The sequence below is a fragment of the Ostrea edulis genome, chromosome 4 (assembly GCF_947568905.1).
Source record: "Ostrea edulis chromosome 4, xbOstEdul1.1, whole genome shotgun sequence".
NCBI classification, from domain to species: Eukaryota; Metazoa; Mollusca; class Bivalvia; order Ostreida; family Ostreidae; genus Ostrea; species Ostrea edulis.
The window spans coordinates 78,842,112-78,853,639 of record NC_079167.1 but is presented as its reverse complement, the minus strand read 5'-3'; the positions used below and the strand labels follow the sequence as shown (position 1 = coordinate 78,853,639).

Here is an 11,528-nt window from a genome sequence, read left to right as displayed (position 1 = left end):
TGACATTAACAGACAACTTTAGCAGAGAGTGTGTCAAATAAGTATATATTCACTTTGAAACATCCAAACATTTGATTGATGACACCGTGTAAGAGGCTTTGATCACCTTAGTCTATTGAGGTCAAATCGATACACATACACACCATCAAATGAAAACTATCACTTTTTAGGTTTGTTACTGACATTTTTTCATAGAGAATAACATACTTAATAAGAGTTCTGTTTTGTTGATGACCAAAACCTTTCATATTATTGTATATAAGAAAGTTGCTAAATTTCGCAACTCGCCAACAGTTACTACAAAAATTTAGACGTCAAACACGTGACACATTTTAATTAATGACAGAACGTCATTCTAGTCCGAGGCAAAACAATTTAATATATACATACACTCAACTGATATCAATTCATACACACCGTCAAATGAAGACTGTAATATACACACAGTCAACTGAGGTCAAATTGATACACACACCTGCAAATGAGGACTTTCATATACACACAGTCAACTGAGGTCAAATTGATACATACACCTGCAAATGAGGACTTTGATACACACACAGTCAACTGAGGTCAAATTGATACATACACCTGCAAATGAGGACTTTGATACACACACAGTCAACTGAGGTCAAATTGATACACACACCTGCAAATGAGGACTTTAATATAGACACAGTCAACTGAGGTCAAAATGATACACACACCGTCAAATGAGGACTTTCATATACACACAATCAACTGGGGTCAAATTGATACACACACCGTCAAATGAGGACTTTCATATACACACAGTCAACTGAGGTCAAATTGATACATACACCTGCAAATGAGGACTTTGATACACACACAGTCAACTGAGGTCAAATTGATACACACACCTGCAAATTAGGACTTTCATATAGACACAGTCAACTGAGGTCAAAATGATACACACACCGTCAAATGAGGACTTTCATATACACACAGTCAACTGAGGTCAAATTGATACATACACCTGCAAATGAGGACTTTGATACACACACAGTCAACTGATGTCAAATTGATATACACACCATCAGATGAGGACTTTGATATACACACAGTCAATTGATGTCAAAATGATACACACACCATCAAATGAAGATTTTGAAAATCAGTTTATGAGAGGTTTTGGTAATCAAAATGTTCGTGGACTGATGCTATAAAATCATCATCGGCAAAGCTATAAGAATGAAATTTGGCATACTTATAGATATACACAAGTTTCACTTATATATACGATATTCATTCATTAATTAAGTATTATTGATGATAAAACACCGGGCAATACGTCGACACGGCACAACCCTAAAATTATATAAGATACTAGTACTCTGCTTTTTATAAGGATCAAGGAATGAAATTTATATCTATTGATAAAGGTTCGTGAATCTCTAGAAATATAATGTAGTACAATTATACATACTGCTACAAATTTTAACGTTATTTTAACCGTTTCTAAGGATTTTTGGTCGATTGCGTGAATGAAGTTCTAAACATTGTATACAAAAAATGACGAGGGCGGACAGTGTATTTTTCCGCAGCGTAATTAACATTTGTCTTAAATTTGGAAATTGACCAACAGAAACTGTTTATCAGTTTTGCGAATCTGGTGTATCATATCAAGTGTTCCAAACTGTAATTATTAGAAGGCTTAAACACTTTAAGGAAACGAGAGGCCATTGGGTCATATCACTCACCTGAGCCACCTTGGCTCATATTTAAATAGTTTTCCTATATATTCACATGCAAAACTTTGATCCCTATTGTGGCCCCATCCAACCCCATGGAGCCATGATTTTAACAAACGTGAATCTGCACTATGTCAGGAAGCTTTCATGTAAATCTCAGCTTTTCTGGCTCAGTGGTTCTTGAGAAGAAGATTTTAAAAGATCCTTCATATATATTTGTATGTAAATCTTTGATCCCCTATTGTGGTCCCATCCTGCCCTCGGCGGCCATGATTTTAATGAACTGAAATCTGCGCTATGTCAGAAAGCTTTTATGTAAATTTCAACTTTCCCGGCCCGGTAGTTTTTGAAAAGAAGATTTATAAAGATTTTCCCTATGTAAAACTTTTACCCTCACTTGTGGCCCCATCCTGCCTCATGGAGCCATGATTTTAACAAACCTGAATCTGCACTATGTCAGGAAGCTTTCATGTAAATATCAGCTTTTCTGGCTCAGTGGTTCATGAGAAGATTTTTAAAGAGTTTCCCTATATATTTGTATGTAAAACTTTGATCCCCTATTGTGGCCCCATCCAACCCCCGGGAGTCATGATTTTAACAAACTTGAATCTGCACTATGTCAGGAAGCTTTCATGTAAATCTCAGCTTTTCTGGCTCATTGGTTCTTGAGAAGATTGATTGATTGATTGATGTTTTCCGCCACACTCAACAATTTTTCAGTTATTTAGTGGTGCCCAGTTTTTCGGTTTTTTTTTTTTGGTGGAAGAGAGAACCCGGATACAATTAATATACCTGGGAAGAGACCACCGACCTTGCAAAAGTAATATGGGAAACGTTCTCCCTTACCGGCGCGAGCGGGATTCGAACCCGCGCCGACCAGAGGTGAGAGGCCGTGTGATTTTGAGCGCAATCCTCTAACAACTCGGCCACGGAGGTCCTCTTTCTTGAGAAGATTTTAAAAGATTTTTCCTATATATTTGTATGTAAAACTTTGATCCCCATATTGTGGCCCCATTTCAACCCCCTGGGGCCATGATTTCAACAAACTTGAATCTGCATTATGTCAGGAAGCTTTCATATAAATTTCAGCTTTTCTGGTCCAGTGGTTCTTGAGAAGATTTTGAAATGACCCCACCCTATTTTTGCATTTTTGTGATTATCTCCCCTTTGAAAGGGAAATGGCCCTTCATTTGAACAAACCTGAAAGCCCTTCCCCCATGGATGCTTATGGCCAAGTTTGGTTGAAATTGGCCCAGTAGTTCTGGAGAAGAAGTCGAAAAAAGTTTACAGAGAGACGGACAAACGACGGACAACAGGCGATCAGAACAGCTCACTTGAGCTTTCAGTTCAGGTGAGCTAAAAAGAGAAAGTATTAATGACGACGAAAAAATAGGATGTCCATAGGTCTTATGGGTATATATCAACACGATCAATACTGATTGACTAATTTCTTTGCGACTTCGCAATAATTTCAAGACAAAAGAAATAGCGCTTTTTGTTTCTTATGACTAGGAGAAGTTTCATTCAGTTTCTTTCGTACGTAAGGGTATTGCTGCCAATTGATATGTGTAGCGACATAACAATAACGGAGCGGATCAAAGATCTTATTTTAATCAGATTGGTATTATGCAAAATCCGCATGGCTTCAATTTACAAAATCTGGTCCACTGCATAAGTATTTTCGCCTCTGAAATCTGTTTCGCTGTCTTTTTTCAACGCCCTCTGGATCAATAACTTGAAGCAACAATCGAACACTCTCCTGATTCACAACAAAACCATCCTTATTATATCGTACGTACAACTTATTATCTCGTTATTACGACTTACCATCTCGTTCGTACGACTTATTATCTCGTCCGTACGACTTACCGGTATTATCTATTTCGTATGATTTAGTATCTCGTTACTACGACTTATTATCCCGTTATTACGACTTAGTATCTCGTTATTACGACATAGAATATCATTATTACGACATAGTATCTCGTTATAACGACTTATGTCGTTTGTACGACTTTCTGTTTCTCGTACGTACGAGTTATTATCTCGTTATTACGACTTATTATGTCGTTCGTACGACTCATCATCTCGAAATTACAACTTATTATCTCCTTATTATCTCGTAAATACAATTTATTATCTTGTAAATACAACTTATTATCTCGTTATGACGACTTATTATGTCGTACGTAAGACTTAGTATATGTCGTTTATACGACTTATTATCTCGTAATTACGACTTAGTATGTCGTTCGTACGACTTAGTATCTCGTACGTACGATATATTATCTCGTAATAATGACTTATTATCTCGACTCGTACGTACGGCATGGTATCTTGTTCGTACGACTTAGTATCTTGTACGTACGACATCGTAATAAATGGATTAGAAATCAATGGATAATAGTCTTACGTTACCACTTTGCACAATAACGTCGCATGACATTAACCGAAGCGCGGAGTTTGCGCCGAAGTAACTGATCGTGAAACATATAAAAGTGTATACTAAGCTTTTACAAGAATGCATTACATTGAAACTTTCCACACTTACAGAAAATATGTGTAATAAAAATTACAATAAAATTCATTGCAATCGAACGAGTACTTTTTGTTATATGTCATTAGTTCATGAACTTGATAACCACTCGTATATTCAGCGAACCGAGATCAATTCTCTATGTACATACAGCGAACCGAGATCAATTCTATATGTACATACAGTGAACCGAGATCAATTCTATATGTACATACAGCGAACCGAGATCAATTCTATATGTACATACAGCGAACCGAGATCAATTCTCTATGTACATACAGCGAACCGAGATCAATTCTCTATGTACATACAGCGAACCGAGATCAATTCTATATGTACATACAGCGAACCGAGATCAATTCTATTTGTACATACAGCGAACCGAGATCAATTCTATATGTACATACAGCGAACCGAGATCAATTCTATATGTACATACAGCGAACCGAGATCAATTCTATATGTACATTTACCGAAAATTTTCTCCCCTCTTTTTTTTTTTAAAAAGAAATCTTTTTGTGTTCATACAGCTACTGATAAAAGCGAGTCAAGATTTAACTAGTTTAAACCTATTTGTCCGCGTTTAGAATATACGCATTCCTTAAAACTTTTTTTTAAAATTGTCCTCAAACGCATTATTTTGTTCATTTAGTGAGAATGTTATTTTTTTCAAATAATTATAATAAATATGGTTTATATTGTTAAATGGTGTCGTATTTTATACTTTTGAGGTTGACTTTGCGTGGATTACTTTGTGATTGATCGAAACTTTACCTACATCGAGAGCGCGGACTGAACGGACTACATGTACATGTATATAGACTGACGTCATACTTTCAAATGTAGTTGTAGTAACCTTTCATATATGGAAGAATTGGCTGCCTTCTATATGATGTACTATTTTTTTGAAACACCCGTTACCTTCATATCCGCATGAACCACCAAAAAAAAGCATTTTTTGTTTAAATATACACCATCACGTGAAGGCTTTGATACATTTGTACACAAAGTCTACTGAGGTCAAACTGATCCTAACCTGCGCAATGGAATAAGCTCCGCAGATATTTTTACCAATATTTCCTTCGATTTTTAAAAAGAAATTTTACAATCATCCCAAGGCAGATTTGATAGGGGTTTAAATCAAAGATCATAAACTAATACGGTACGTTGTTCAAGTTACCATGACATTTATTATTCAGGAATCATATACAATAGCTTTTAAATTGCAGTTTACCGATTTTGTGAAGTACTGATTATTTGTAAACGTATTTGATACTCTTGTCACTGTCTCGATCATCAGGCATGCTAGAGTTAAGATGTGTTTTAAGACGAACTTACAACATATCTTAGTCATAAGTGTGGCTAACAAAGCTATCCTAACTTTGGAGACTTCCTAATCTTCGTCATAATTTTAAAACAACAATGGGGTACATAGGGTACACCTGTTAAAGTATCGATACTTGTAAATACATATGACTTACGTCCAATAACAAGATAATCAAATTGCCAACCATGATTTTTCATGAACTGGGGCTCATAACATAAAGGGTACTTAAGTCTAAGACCGTGCTTATGTAGGACTTAAGTACATTCTTAGACTAGATGCATGCTAAGCTAGGACAATTCGAGCAAAAATTAAGTTTGTCTTTCATACTTTTTACACATGTTTAAAGATATAAATTAATGATTCCGGGATTAGCATTTTCTAGGGTACAAAAATAACAAGACGTACTGTGAGCAATGCTCACTAAGAATACCCCCCCCCCCCCCCGTTTACCCCAATCTCCGAAAGGGTGTTGTTAATAGGTATAAATTACCACTTTCCTGAGTGTAAAAATATGGTATGCCTTTGTAGAAGAAAATGGAAGGTATAGTCCGAACACAAATACATTATATAAACCTATAATTTTGAGCTCAAAATCAAAGGTCAAGGTCAGAAAGAGGTCATGTATGTACATGTCACATCGTCTCATGGTGATACACCCATATCTTATGGTATGACTATGTCAAAACCCTATAATCAATTTTGACCTTGAGGTCAAAGTTCAAGGTCATATAGAGGTCATGAGGGTACCCGACACATCGTCTCATGGTCATACACTCATGTGTCAAATATGGTATGCCTATGTCAAAGAACAAAGAAGTCATGGCCCTGACACAAATCCATTGTAAAAACCTTTAATTTTGACCTTGAGGTCAAAGTCATATGGAGGTCATGAAGGTACATGACACATCGTCTCATGGTGATACACTCATGTGTCAAATATGGTATGCCTATGTCAAAGAACAAAGAAGTTATGCCCCAGACACGAATCTGCACAGACAGACAGACAGACGGACGGACAGATAGTGATTCCTGTATACCCCCCTGAACTTCGTTTGGGGGATATAAATATCAGTTTGTAATGTATAAGATAAATAGATTTAATATTTATTACTTCAAATAATGAATATAAGGATTATTTTTTAATGCTAACATTTAATCGAAAAATTCATTATGAAAGCAACTTAAAAAACTTTAATCGACAAGATAAGGTCTTTGTATAAACTGTGCATTTACGAAGATAAATTAACCTTTCTATGATAATTTATTATCATTACATGTTAGATATGTATTAAAATACAAAGGAGATAGCAAGAAAATTTTTAAACAATTTGATGTAGTTTTTTTGAAAATTCAGAGTCACAGGGTAACAGCAAACGTCCTTCACATACAGGATATTTAAAATTTTGTTGAGATTTGTTTGCTGGACATGACTTCTGGTGCTTCCATAAGTCTGTAGCTACAACAACGGCCAAACAGTGTGCACATGGCAGGCACTTTTCTTTTTCTTCATTTTTTCTCGGTCTGTACTTTGGTACGATAGTCCGTGTTCCCTTTTCAATGAATGTTGCTGTCATAGGCGAGAAACGACTCCGTGACCTGGACTGGTAAATGTCCTAGTAAAAATAAACAAGTGAAATCAAGAGAACAATGATGTATATTTTTGTTATTATAAGAACCTGTGGCTTGAAATTTGGTATGCAAGTAGTTAAACATTAATCTATGAATTCAAAGTAAAACGACAAATTACGCATAGCGTACCTAGTTTAAGATTTTTTTGGCATTCGGACCAAGTGGTTATTTTTTTTTTATCTGGGTCAGAGTTAGACCCCTCTCTATATTTATCATGGTATCACAGAGTTTGGGCCCAAAACGGGCTTTGAGCCCCTGTGTTTGAATCTGACAAAGCTCAGACAATCAAAATTGAACATAGTAACAATACCTAATGATAAAAATAGGACATAATTAGCATATATCTATGATTTAAAACTTACTCAGTTTTTGGACTTGCAAGAGACATGCCTTAACTTCCTCATTCGTTCCATCTGGAATGATGATGATGGACTCACTGCTGATTGGCATCTCCTGGGACTGAATAGTAATCAAATCCTTAACCTCTGATGAAGAAATAATATGAAACAAATTTTAGCAATATTTGTTAAACGAAATGCTATAAAACATGATTTATTTTCAAACAATTGGAAATGGTACCCATAGCCATTCAAATGGAAAAAACAATGTAAAAACAGAAAGATATTGGGGATTTTATATCATATGAACAAATAGCATTTATTCTGATATTAACAACTACAGTCTAGACTCGCAGTCTTATGTGACCATTCAAGAAGCTAAGAAGAAAAAAGTCACACAAGACAGGGAGTCACTTTTAAACAGTCCAAGACTAGTCTCCAGGGCTTTCTCATTCCTGAAACTATACTAACTCCAGAAATGTTATCTATATCTAAAAACTAGTTTTTAATCAATGCACATGTGACTGATTTTTTAAATTTTAGATGCTTTTATACTGTAAAAAATTACTTACAAAATGGTATAAGGGGAGTTGATTCATCAACTATATTAATAAAATTCTTGAAACAAATGGGATATAAAAGTATGTTAATGTATTTTTGGCTGGCAGGTAATGCACACTTTGGTTATGTTATCTGTAACCATGCAAATTTTTGTACACTTTTACAAAGTGCTTCACAGGAAATTTCATCACTAATAAATCAAGATAATTCTGAACATTAACTGCATAAAAAAAATATCTCAAACAATGTTCCAGGTGTCCGACTTGCAATTTGCCATTTATATTTATTGACTAAGATAGGCTATCCCCCAATATATCCTTCAAACACAGATTGATTTACATGATTTCTTTATATAAATACATAAATTGAAAAGTGCTTTTTCAAATGTCCAGATATTTATGCAAAAAAAATTGCTGTTGAGAGGTCAAATTAATTGCTGTATATACAGGGTTTAACAAAAGTCATTGTAAGGACATGGTACGAGTACTTGGATTGCGGAGTCATCAAACGCCTAGTTAAGGAATAAATGATAATGACCTTTATGAGAAAAAGAGTAAAGACTTTATATACATGTAATTAACAAAACAAAACAATATAATGTTTTAGTCAACTTGGGACACCATTTTTCAATTACGAACAATGGAGTAAACAAATAGGTTTGTCTCAAAGTCACTTAAAACAGTTTAGATGTCGTTTGGTACTAAAAATCACAGCTGCTCATATCCTAAGACAGAAGGTCACTTAATAGTGTTTTTATGTAGAATATTACATTGGATGGGACTAAATATGATCACATAAGACAGAGTCATGTAATACAGAGAGCTATGGCAGTCTAGATTGTATTATTCCAGTTTATCCATTAAATAAGTAACTAGTATTAAGTCAATTCATACAATGTTTCATAGTTACAAACTTCTGGTGAATCTATGCTTACAGCTCAGTAAGTTTCATTCTGCCTAGTCTTGAAAAGCATTATAAACTCATCAGATATATAATAAATTCTGTTTATAACGAATTAAAATAAATTGTTTGTCCCTGACACTTCACTATTACTGTAGTCTGCTTATGACGATTAAATTGGTTATTTTCAGTCTCAAAATTGGGGGGGAAGGGGGGGGATATCAATATTTTTGGTGTTGGGTATGGTACTAATTATGGGACCAGTTGCACAATGAGAAAAAAAATCCTGTAAATTTTTTTTTCTTGTTATTGTAGTATCACTAGCTCATTAGTTATGGATGAATTACATCTGTTTTAAAATATGTCACCAATTGTAAAATAAATGATAGTTTAGTTTATATGTACATTTTTTATTTTAAGAATTACTGTCAATCAAATATACCTGGAAGAACTGCAAGAATTAAAGGAAAAATTGGGAGAAACATATTATACAAATCTTGACTGAAATTGAGGGCAACACTGATTAGGGGTCTCACATTATCAATGTCATCCACATTCTAAAAGTATCCTTGTCACCCAAACAGACTCTGATAATACTCCTTCACTCACAGGAATTATATTACAGACATACTAACTGGGTTTTTACTCATCAATCATTTACAAATCCTTGTATCTGTTAATTCTGCGAGCAAACCGTTGCACTGTGCATCCATTGTTTATGTGTCTTGACTAATTACCTATTATGATGTCACATTGGTTTTGATTCACGAAGGTTTATTTACGTCAGTCAACGAATCTATAAATTGGATGCAATACATTGAAATTATCAGAATATTATCTCCATATTATTCCTATCCGGTCAGTATTATAAAAATATTGACTGGTCAATATCTTTTGGATGGGCTACCATTTCAATTGTTGACTATTCGTCAATACAGTGAGAATATATTACTGAATATAACAATATAAATTAACAACCTACCTAAGTTGAAGGAAATCCAACTAGTAGGAAGTTCATTAATTCCTTCTAATAAACTGCCATTTCTTGCCAATCTGGATAATTTTGGCTCATTGTGCACAACTCCAGATAAATAGTCACTATTTATCTCATACTGGTCCTGAAAAATACAGCCTAAATTGCTTTTATTCAAATAAATACTGTGGAAACATTAGAATTTGTTGTACCTCAATTTTTGTGGAATTCATGGGTACCCCCACCAATGATTTTACATCCTAATCAAATCATATTTACATCAACTAAGTTTTTCCCTTCATTTCTTATGAAAATTGATAGGCTAATACAACAGTCTATGAACAAAATATCAAATCTAACCAGTTTGAATGACAAAGATTGGCCAGGTAGTTTCAGAGAAGTTATAAAAGAGCCTATGGGCCACATTGCTCACCTGAGTCACCTTGGCTCATATTTAAAGATTTTTCCTATATATTCGCATGTAAAACTTTGATCCCTACTGTGGCCCGAACCTACTCCCAGGGGCCATGCTTTTTACAAACTTGAATCTGCACTATGTCAGGAAGCTTTCATGTAATTGTAATTTTTTCTGGCTGAGTGATTTTTCAGAAGAAGATTTTTAATGATTTTCCCTATACAATGTACATTTGTATGTAAAACTTTGATCCCCTACTGTGTTTACCCCCGGCGACCATGATTTTTACAAACTTGAATCTGAACTATATCAAGAAGCTTTCGTGCAAATGTAAATTTCTTTCATCTAATGGTTCTTAAGGAAATTTTTTTAAAAAGATTTTTATCTATTTATTAGTTATGTAAAACTTTGATCCCCTATTGTGGCCCCATCCTAGCCGCAGGGGGTCATGAGTTTAACAAATTTGAATCTGCACTATGTCAGGAAGCTTTCATGTAAATCGTCGCTTTTCTGGCTCAGTGGTTCTTGAGAAGAAGATTTTTAAAGATTTTCCCTATATATTTGTATGTAAAACTTTAATCCCCTATTAAGGATGAGCGGAGCCCCCTCCCTCCAATTTAGGAGTACGAAGTTTGGACAAAAGAGACAATTTGGGTTCCTTTTCTGCTTGTCAACAATTGTAGAAGACAATTCTCCGACGACTGTCCCTATACACTTTGAAAAACGATTCTGTGTGTTTGCTTACTATTTTAAATCTTTCCAAAATAATCACTCAGTGATACGAATTACATTGGTTTTGCAATTGGCAGTCGCCATATATAAATTTAGTGGCGGCCGCCAGATAAAATAACTGGTGGCCACCAGTTAATGTATATGGCGGCCGCCAGATAATAACTGGCAGCCGCCAGTTAAATTAAGTGGCGGCCGCCACATAAATTAAGTGGCCGCCGCCAGTTAAATAAATATTAATTCTATACCCTGGCACCTATCGGCTTCTGTACAAAATCGATTATTCCTTTTAAAAATGCATGAACTTCCAGGTACGTTGATGAAAAGTTACAGGATGGACAATATTGTTCAAATTTTCACCTTCCGGGCAGAAAAAGGATTTCCCTGCAACATCAGTTTTTGTTACAC

General features: G+C 34.9%; 1 long non-coding RNA gene across 1 annotated transcript; it reads right to left on the bottom strand.

The window, feature by feature from the left end:
* Window positions 1-6,878: 6,878 nt before the first annotated feature.
* On the bottom strand, window positions 6,879-10,049 carry LOC130054376 (uncharacterized). Its single transcript, XR_008802687.1, has 3 exons — window positions 9,986-10,049; window positions 7,567-7,689; window positions 6,879-7,188 (listed from the first exon to the last, which is right to left on the bottom strand). It is a non-coding gene; the product is annotated as an uncharacterized LOC130054376 (long non-coding RNA).
* Window positions 10,050-11,528: the final 1,479 nt, after the last annotated feature.